The sequence below is a fragment of the Rattus norvegicus genome, chromosome 11, assembly GCF_036323735.1.
Source record: "Rattus norvegicus strain BN/NHsdMcwi chromosome 11, GRCr8, whole genome shotgun sequence".
Taxonomy (NCBI): Eukaryota; Metazoa; Chordata; class Mammalia; order Rodentia; family Muridae; genus Rattus; species Rattus norvegicus.
In genome coordinates, this window is record NC_086029.1 from 7,509,615 (window position 1) to 7,520,714 (window position 11,100).

Sequence of the window (11,100 nt, forward strand, 5' to 3'; positions counted from 1 at the left end):
AGAGCAACATAAGGAACGGAATCTAAGTATCATGGTGAATTCAGTAGGTTCCCAGTAGGATCGCAGGTAATAAGCTTCTTATACAAGATGGAGCAGTTTAACGAACTAAAACACTATTTCTTTGTGAATTCAGTTAGTTCCATGTAGCAGGCCCTTGTAATATATGTACTTTTAAAGATTTATCCAAATTTGGTGAGCCGAATCTGAGTAACATGTTGAATTCGGTTAGTTCCAAATAGGCCGCAGTAGTAATAGGTGGACTGTTCGGGATATAGAAAAATTTTCACGAACGGAATCAAAATCTCTAAGCGAATTCAGTGAGTTCCCAATGGGACATGCTTGTATGAGTTTGCTTTTCAATATAGAGCAACATTTTAAAGAACGGAATCTAAGTAACATGGTGAATTCAGGAGGTTCCCAATAGGATTCGCATGTAATAAGTTTATTATTCAAGATACAGCAACGTTTTAACGAACTGAAACACTGTTTCTTTGTGAATTCAGTTAGTTCCCAGTAGCAGGCTCTTGTAATATTTGTACTTTTAAAGATTTCAAAATATGGTGAGCCGAATCTGAGTAACATGGTGAATTCGGTTAGTTCCTAATGGGCCGCCGTAGTAATAAGTGGACTGTTTGGGATATAGAAAAATTTTCATGAATGGAATCAAAATTTCTAGGCGAATTCAGTGAGTTCCCAATGGGTCATTCTTCTATAAGTTTACTCTTCAATATAGAGCAACATTTTAAGGAACGGTATCTAAGTATCATGGTCATTTCAGTGCGTTCCCATTAGGATTCGCATGTAATAAGCTTGTTATTCAATATAGAACAACGTTTTAATGAACTGAAACTCTGTTTCTTTGTGAATTCAGTTAGTTCCCAGTAGCAGGCCCTTGTAATATGTGTACTTTTAAAGATTTATCAATATTTGTTGAGCCGAATCTGAGTAACATCGTGAATTCGATTAGTTCCCAGAAGCCTGCTCTTGTAATATGTGTGCTTTTAAAGATTTATCAAAATTTGGTGACCCGAATATGAGTAACATAGTGAATTCGTTTAGTTCCCAATAGGCCGTACTTGTAATAAGTGGACTGTTCAGGATATAGAAAAATTTTCACGAATGGAATCAAAATTTATAGGCTAATTCAGTGATTTCCCAATGGGACATGATTGTATGAGTTTGCTTTTCAACATAGAGCAACATAAGGAACGGAATCTAAGTATCATGGTGAATTCAGTAGGTTCCCAGTAGGATTCGCAGGTAGTAAGCTTGTTATTCAAGATAGAGCAACGTTTTACCGAACTGAAACACTGTTTCTTTGTGAATTCAATTAGATCCCAGTACCTGCTCCTGTAATATGTGTACTTTTAAAGATTTATCAAAATTTGGTGAGCCGATCTGAGTAACATGGTGAATTCGGTTAGTTCCCAATAGGCCGCAGTTGTAGTAAGTGGACTGTTCGGGATATAGAAAAATTTTCACGAATGGAATCAAAATTTCTAGGCGAATTCAGTGAGTTCCCAATGGGACCTGCTTGTATGAGTTTGTTTTCAATATAGAGCAACATTTTAAGGAACGGAATCTAAGTGTCATGGTGATTTCAGTAGGTTCCCAACAGTATTCGCATGTAATAAGCTTGTTATTCAAGATAGAGCAACGTTTTAACGAACTGAAGCACAGTTTCCCTGTGAATTCAGTTGTTTCCCAGTAGCAGGCCCTTGTAATATGTGTACTTTGAAAGATTTATCAAAATTTGGTGAGCCGAATCTGAGTAACATCGTGAATTCGGTTAGTTCCCATTAGCCTGCTCTTGTAATATGTGTACTTTTAAAGATTTATCAAAATTTGTTGACCCGAATATGAGTAACATAGTGAATTCGTGTAGTTCCCAATAGGCCGCTTTTGTAATAAGTGGACTGTTCGGGATATAGAAAAATTTTCATGAATGGAATAAAATTTCTGGGCGAATTCAGTGATTTCCCAATGGTACATGCTTGAATGAGTTTGCTTTTCAATAAGAGCAACATAAGGAATGGAATGTAAGTATCATGGTGAATTCAGTAGGTTCCCAATAGGATTCGCATGTAATAAGCTCTTTATTCAAGAGAGACCAAGTTTTTACGAACTGAAACACTGTTTCTTTGTGAATTCAGTTAGTTCCCAGTAGGAGGCCCTTGTAATATATGTACTTTTAAAGATTTATCCAAATTTGGTGAGCCGAATCTGAGTAACATCATGAATTCGGTTTGTTCCCAATGAGCCGCAGTAGTAATAAGTGGACTGTTCGGGATATAGAAAAATTTTCACGAATGGAATCAAAATTTCTAGGAGATTTCAGTGATTTCCCAAAGGGACATGCTTGTATGAGTTTGTTTTTCAATATAGAGCAACATTTTAAGGTACGGAACCTAAGTATCATGGTGAATTCAGTAGGTTCCCAATAGGATTCGCATGTAATAAGCATGTTACTCAAGATAGAGCAACGTTTTAACGAACTGAAACACTGTTTCTTTGTGAAGTCGGATAGTTCCCTGTAGCACGCCATTGTAATATGTGTACTTTTAAGATTTATCAAAATTTGGTGAGCCGAATCTGAGTAACATTGTGAATTCGGTTAGTTCCCAATAGGGCGCAATAGTAATAAGTGGACTTTTCGGAATATAGAAAAATTTTCACGAATGGAATCAAAATTTCTAGGCGAATTCAGTGAGTTCACAATGGGACATGCTTGTATGAGTTTGCTTTTCAATATAGAGCAACATTTTAAGGAACGGAACCTAAGTATCAAGGTGAATTCAGTAGGTTCCCAATGGGATTCGCATGTAATAAGCTTGTTATTCAAGATAGAGCAACGTTTTAACGAACTGAATGACTGTTTCATTGTGAATTCAGTTAGTTCCCAGTAGCAGGCTCTTTTAATATGTGTACTTTTAAAGATTTATCAAAATTTGGTGAGCCGAATCTGAGTAACATGGTGAATTCGGAGATTTCCCAATAGGCCGCAGTAGTAATAAGTGGACTGTTCGGGATATAGAAAAATTTTCACGAATGGAATCAAAATTACTAGGCGAATTCAGTGAGTTCGCAATGGGAGATGCTTGTATAAGTTTGCTTTTCAATATAGAGCAACATTTTAAGGAACGGAATCTAAGTATCATGGTGATTTCAGTAGGTTCCCCTTAGGATTCGCATGTAATAAGCTTGTTATTCAAGATAGAGCAAAGTTTTAACGAACTGAAACTCTTTTCTTTGTGAATTCAGTTAGTTCCCAGTAGCAGGCCCTTGTAATATGTGTACTTTTAAAGATTTATCAATATTTGGTGAGCCGAATATTAGTAATATCCTGAATTCGGTTAGTTCCCAGTAGCCTGCTCTTGTAATATGTGTACTTTTAAAGATTTATCAAAATTTGGTGACCCGAATATGAGTACCATAGTGAATTCGTTTAGTTCCCAATAGGCCGCAGTAGTAAGAAGTGGACTGTTCGGGATATAGAAAAAAATTCACGAATGGAATCAAAATTTATAGGCGAATTCAGTGTTTTCCCAATGGGACATGCTTGTATGAGTTTGCTTTTCAATATAGAGCAACATAAGTAACGGAATCTAAGTATCATGGTGATTTCAGTAGTTTCCCAATAGGATTCACATGTAATAAGCTTGTTATTCAAGATAGAGCAAGTTTTAACGAACTGAAACACTGTTTCTTTGTGAATTCAGTTAGTTCACAGTAGCAGGCCCTTGTAATGTGTGTACTTTTAAAGATTTATCAAAATTTGGTGAGTCGAATCTGAGTAACATGGTGAATTCGGTTAGTTTCCAATAGGCCGCAGTAGTAATAAGTGGACTGTTTGGGATATAGAAAAATTTTCACGAATGGAATGAAAATTTCTAGGTGAATTCCGTGAGTTCCCAATGGGACATGCTTGTATGAGTTTGCTTTTCAATATAGAGCAACATTTTGAGGAACGGAATCAAAGTATCATGTTGATTTCAGTATGTTCCCATTAGGATTCGCATGTAATAAGCTTGTTATTCAAGATAGAGCAACGTTTTAACGAACTATAACACTGTTTTTTTGTGAAGTCTGTTAGTTCCCAATAGCAGGCCCTTGTAATATGTGTACTTTTAAAGATTTATCAAAATTTGGTGAGCCGAATCCGAGTAACATCGTAAATTCGTTTAGTTCACAGTGGGCTGCAGTAGTAATAAGTGGACTGTTCGGGATATAGAAAAATTTTCACGAATGGAATAATAATTTCTAGGCGAATTCAGTGAGTTCCCAATGGGACATGCTTGTATGAGTTTGCTCTTCAATATAGAGCAACATTTTGAAAAACGGAATCTAAGTATCTTGGTGATTTCAGTAGGTTCCCATTAGGATTCGCATGTAATAAGCTTGTTATTCAAGATAGAGCAACGTTTTACGAACTGAAGCACTGTTTCGTTGTGAATTCAGTTAGTTCCCAGTACCAGGCTTTTGTAATATGTGTACTTTTAAAGATTTCAAATTTTGGTGAGCCGAATCTGAGTAACATCGTGAATTCGGTTAGTTCCCAGTAGCCTGCTCTTGTAATATGTGTACTTTAAAGATTTATCAAAATTTGGTGACCAGAATATGAGTAACTAGTGAATTCGTTTAGTTCCAAATAGGCCGCATTAGTAATAAGTGGACTGTTCGGGATATAGAACAATTTTCACGAACTGAATCAAAATTTCTAGGCTAATTCAGTGAGTTCCCAATGGGACGTGCTTGTATGAGTTTGCTTTTAAATATAGAGCAACATTTTAAAGAACGGAATCTAAGTAACATGGTGAATTCAGGAGATTCCCAATAGGATTCGCATTTAATAAGCTTGTTATTCAAGATTGAGCAACGTTTTAACGAACTGAAACACTGTTTCTTTGTGAATTCAGTTAGTTCCCAGTAGCCTGCTCTTGTAATATGTGTACTTTTAAAGATTTATCAAAATTTGGTGAGCCTAATCTGAGTAACATTGTGAATTCGGTTAGTTCCCAATAGGCCGCAGCAGTAATAAGTGGACTGTTCGGGACATAGAAAAATTTTCACGAATGGAATCAAAATTTCTAGGCGAATTCAGTGAGTTCCCAATGGGACATGCTTGTATGAGTTTGCTTTTCAAAATAGAGCAACATTTGAAAGAACGGAATCTAAGTATCATGGTGATTTCAGTAGGTTCCCAACAGTATTCGCATGTAATAAGCTTTTTATTCAAGATAGAGCAACGTTTTAACGAACTGAAACACAGTTTCTTTGTGAATTCAGTTAGTTCCCAGTAGCAGGCTCTTTTAATATGTGTACTTTTAAAAATTTATCAAAATTTGGTAAGCCGAATCTGAGTAACATGGTGAATTCGGAGAGTTCCAAATAGGCCGCAGTAGTAATAAGTGGACTGTTTGGGATATAGTAAAATTTTCACGAATGGAATCAAAATTTCTAGGCGAATTCAGTGAGTTCCCAATGGGACATTCTCCTATAAGTTTACTCTTCAATATAGAGCAACATTTTAAGGAACGGTATCTAAGTATCATGGTCATTTCAGTGCGTTCCCTTTAGGATTCGCATGTAATAAGCTTGTTATTCAATATCCAACAACGTTTTAATGAACTGAAACTCTGTTTCTTTGTGAATTCAGTTAGTTCCCAGTAGCAGGCCCTTGTAATATGTGTACTTTTAAAGATTTATCAATATTTGTTGAGCCGAATCTGAGTAACATCGTGAATTCGATTAGTTCCCAGAAGCCTGCTCTTGTAATATGTGTGCTTTTAAAGATTTATCAAAATTTGGTGACCCGAATATGAGTAACATAGTGAATTCGTTTAGTTCCCAATAGGCCGTACTTGTAATAAGTGGACTGTTCAGGATATAGAAAAATTTTCACGAATGGAATCAAAATTTATAGGCTAATTCAGTGATTTCCCAATGGGACATGATTGTATGAGTTTGCTTTTCAACATAGAGCAACATAAGGAACGGAATCTAAGTATCATGGTGAATTCAGTAGGTTCCCAGGAGGATTCGCAGGTAGTAAGCTTGTTATTCAAGATAGAGCAACGTTTTACCGAACTGAAACACTGTTTCTTTGTGAATTCAATTAGATCCCAGTACCTGCTCCTGTAATATGTGTACTTTTAAAGATTTATCAAAATTTGGTGAGCCGATCTGAGTAACATGGTGAATTCGGTTAGTTCCCAATAGGCCGCAGTTGTAGTAAGTGGACTGTTCAGGATATAGAAAAATTTTCACGAATGGAATCAAAATTTCTAGGCGAATTCAGTGAGTTCCCAATGGGACATGCTTGTATGAGTTTGTTTTCAATATAGAGCAACATTTTAAGGAACGGAATCTAAGTGTCATGGTGATTTCAGTAGGTTCCCAATAGGATTCGCATGTAATAAGCTTGTTATTCAAGATAGAGCAACGTTTTAACGAACTGAAGCACAGTTTCCTTGTGAATTCAGTTGTTTCCCAGTAGCAGGCCCTTGTAATATGTGTACTTTGAAAGATTTATCAAAATTTGGTGAGCCGAATCTGAGTAACATCGTGAATTCGGTTAGTTCCCATTAGCCTGCTCTTGTAATATGTGTACTTTTAAAGATTTATCAAAATTTGTTGACCCGAATATGAGTAACATAGTGAATTCGTGTAGTTCCCAATAGGCCGCTTTTGTAATAAGTGGACTGTTCGGGATATAGAAAAATTTTCATGAATGGAATAAAATTTCTAGGCGAATTCAGTGATTTCCCAATGGTACATGCTTGAATGAGTTTGCTTTTCAATAAGAGCAACATAAGGAATGGAATGTAAGTATCATGGTGAATTCAGTAGGTTCCCAATAGGATTCGCATGTAATAAGCTCTTTATTCAAGAGAGACCAAGTTTTTACGAACTGAAACACTGTTTCTTTGTGAATTCAGTTAGTTCCCAGTAGGAGGCCCTTGTAATATATGTACTTTTAAAGATTTATCCAAATTTGGTGAGCCGAATCTGAGTAACATCATGAATTCGGTTTGTTCCCAATGAGCCGCAGTAGTAATAAGTGGACTGTTCGGGATATAGAAAAATTTTCACGAATGGAATCAAAATTTCTAGGAGATTTCAGTGATTTCCCAATGGGACATGCTTGTATGAGTTTGTTTTTCAATATAGAGCAACATTTTAAGGTACGGAACCTAAGTATCATGGTGAATTCAGTAGGTTCCCAATAGGATTCGCATGTAATAAGCATGTTACTCAAGATAGAGCAACGTTTTAACGAACTGAAACACTGTTTCTTTGTGAAGTCGGATAGTTCCCTGTAGCACGCCATTGTAATATGTGTACTTTTAAGATTTATCAAAATTTGGTGAGCCGAATCTGAGTAACATTGTGAATTCGGTTAGTTCCCAATAGGGCGCAATAGTAATAAGTGGACTTTTCGGAATATAGAAAAATTTTCACGAATGGAATCAAAATTTCTAGGCGAATTCAGTGAGTTCACAATGGGACATGCTTGTATGAGTTTGCTTTTCAATATAGAGCAACATTTTAAGGAACGGAACCTAAGTATCAAGGTGAATTCAGTAGGTTCCCAATGGGATTCGCATGTAATAAGCTTGTTATTCAAGATAGAGCAACGTTTTAACGAACTGAATGACTGTTTCATTGTGAATTCAGTTAGTTCCCAGTAGCAGGCTCTTTTAATATGTGTACTTTTAAAGATTTATCAAAATTTGGTGAGCCGAATCTGAGTAACATGGTGAATTCGGAGATTTCCCAATAGGCCGCAGTAGTAATAAGTGGACTGTTCGGGATATAGAAAAATTTTCACGAATGGAATCAAAATTACTAGGCGAATTCAGTGAGTTCGCAATGGGAGATGCTTGTATAAGTTTGCTTTTCAATATAGAGCAACATTTTAAGGAACGGAATCTAAGTATCATGGTGATTTCAGTAGGTTCCCCTTAGGATTCGCATGTAATAAGCTTGTTATTCAAGATAGAGCAAAGTTTTAACGAACTGAAACTCTTTTCTTTGTGAATTCAGTTAGTTCCCAGTAGCAGGCCCTTGTAATATGTGTACTTTTAAAGATTTATCAATATTTGGTGAGCCGAATATTAGTAATATCCTGAATTCGGTTAGTTCCCAGTAGCCTGCTCTTGTAATATGTGTACTTTTAAAGATTTATCAAAATTTGGTGACCCGAATATGAGTACCATAGTGAATTCGTTTAGTTCCCAATAGGCCGCAGTAGTAAGAAGTGGACTGTTCGGGATATAGAAAAAAATTCACGAATGGAATCAAAATTTATAGGCGAATTCAGTGTTTTCCCAATGGGACATGCTTGTATGAGTTTGCTTTTCAATATAGAGCAACATAAGTAACGGAATCTAAGTATCATGGTGAATTCAGTAGTTTCCCAATAGGATTCACATGTAATGAGCTTGTTATTCAAGATAGAGCAAGTTTTAACGAACTGAAACACTGTTTCTTTGTGAATTCAGTTAGTTCACAGTAGCAGGCCCTTGTAATGTGTGTACTTTTAAAGATTTATCAAAATTTGGTGAGTCGAATCTGAGTAACATGGTGAATTCGGTTAGTTTCCAATAGGCCGCAGTAGTAATAAGTGGACTGTTTGGGATATAGAAAAATTTTCACGAATGGAATGAAAATTTCTAGGTGAATTCCGTGAGTTCCCAATGGGACATGCTTGTATGAGTTTGCTTTTCAATATAGAGCAACATTTTGAGGAACGGAATCAAAGTATCATGTTGATTTCAGTATGTTCCCATTAGGATTCGCATGTAATAAGCTTGTTATTCAAGATAGAGCAACGTTTTAACGAACTATAACACTGTTTTTTTGTGAAGTCTGTTAGTTCCCAATAGCAGGCCCTTGTAATATGTGTACTTTTAAAGATTTATCAAAATTTGGTGAGCCGAATCCGAGTAACATCGTAAATTCGTTTAGTTCACAGTGGGCTGCAGTAGTAATAAGTGGACTGTTCGGGATATAGAAAAATTTTCACGAATGGAATAATAATTTCTAGGCGAATTCAGTGAGTTCCCAATGGGACATGCTTGTATGAGTTTGCTCTTCAATATAGAGCAACATTTTGAAAAACGGAATCTAAGTATCTTGGTGATTTCAGTAGGTTCCCATTAGGATTCGCATGTAATAAGCTTGTTATTCAAGATAGAGCAACGTTTTACGAACTGAAGCACTGTTTCGTTGTGAATTCAGTTAGTTCCCAGTACCAGGATTTTGTAATATGTGTACTTTTAAAGATTTCAAATTTTGGTGAGCCGAATCTGAGTAACATCGTGAATTCGGTTAGTTCCCAGTAGCCTGCTCTTGTAATATGTGTACTTTAAAGATTTATCAAAATTTGGTGACCAGAATATGAGTAACTAGTGAATTCGTTTAGTTCCAAATAGGCCGCATTAGTAATAAGTGGACTGTTCGGGATATAGAAAAATTTTCACGAACTGAATCAAAATTTCTAGGCTAATTCAGTGAGTTCCCAATGGGACATGCTTGTATGAGTTTGCTTTTAAATATAGAGCAACATTTTAAAGAACGGAATCTAAGTAACATGGTGAATTCAGGAGATTCCCAATAGGATTCGCATTTAATAAGCTTGTTATTCAAGATTGAGCAACGTTTTAACGAACTGAAACACTGTTTCTTTGTGAATTCAGTTAGTTCCCAGTAGCCTGCTCTTGTAATATGTGTACTTTTAAAGATTTATCAAAATTTGGTGAGCCTAATCTGAGTAACATTGTGAATTCGGTTAGTTCCGAATAGGCCGCAGCAGTAATAAGTGGACTGTTCGGGACATAGAAAAATTTTCACGAATGGAATCAAAATTTCTAGGCGAATTCAGTGAGTTCCCAATGGGACATGCTTGTATGAGTTTGCTTTTCAAAATAGAGCAACATTTGAAAGAACGGAATCTAAGTATCATGGTGATTTCAGTAGGTTCCCAACAGTATTCGCATGTAATAAGCTTGTTATTCAAGATAGAGCAACGTTTTAACGAACTGAAACACTGTTTCTTTGTGAATTCATTTAGTTCCCAGTAGCAGGCTCTTTTAATATGTGTACTTTTAAAAATTTATCAAAATTTGGTAAGCCGAATCTGAGTAACATGGTGAATTCGGAGAGTTCCAAATAGGCCGCAGTAGTAATAAGTGGACTGTTTGGGATATAGTAAAATTTTCACGAATGGAATCAAAATTTCTAGGCGAATTCAGTGAGTTCCCAATGGGACATTCTCCTATAAGTTTACTCTTCAATATAGAGCAACATTTTAAGGAACGGTATCTAAGTATCATGGTCATTTCAGTGCGTTCCCTTTAGGATTCGCATGTAATAAGCTTGTTATTCAATATCCAACAACGTTTTAATGAACTGAAACTCTGTTTCTTTGTGAATTCAGTTAGTTCCCAGTAGCAGGCCCTTGTAATATGTGTACTTTTAAAGATTTATCAATATTTGTTGAGCCGAATCTGAGTAACATCGTGAATTCGATTAGTTCCCAGAAGCCTGCTCTTGTAATATGTGTGCTTTTAAAGATTTATCAAAATTTGGTGACCCGAATATGAGTAACGTAGTGAATTCGTTTAGTTCCCAATAGGCCGTACTTGTAATAAGTGGACTGTTCGGGATACAGAAAAATGTTCACGAATGGAATCAAAATTTCTAGGCGAATTCAGTGATTTCCCAATGGGACATGCTTGTATGAGTTTGCTTTTCAATATAGAGAAACATAAGGAACGGAATCTAAGTATCATGGTGAATTCAGTAGGTTCCCAATAGGATTCGCATGTAATAAGGTTGTTATTCATGATAGAGCAATTTTTAACGAACTGAAACACTGTTTCTTTGTGAATTCAGTTAGTTCCCAGTAGAAGGCCCTTGTAATATGTGTACTTTTAAAGATTTATCCAAATTTAGTGAGCCGAATCTGAGTAACATGGTGAATTCGGTTAGTTCCCAATAGGCCGCAGTTGTAATAAGTGGACTGTTCGGGATATAGAAAAATTTTCATGAATGGAATCAAAATTTCTAGGCGAATTCAGTGAGTTCCCAATGGGA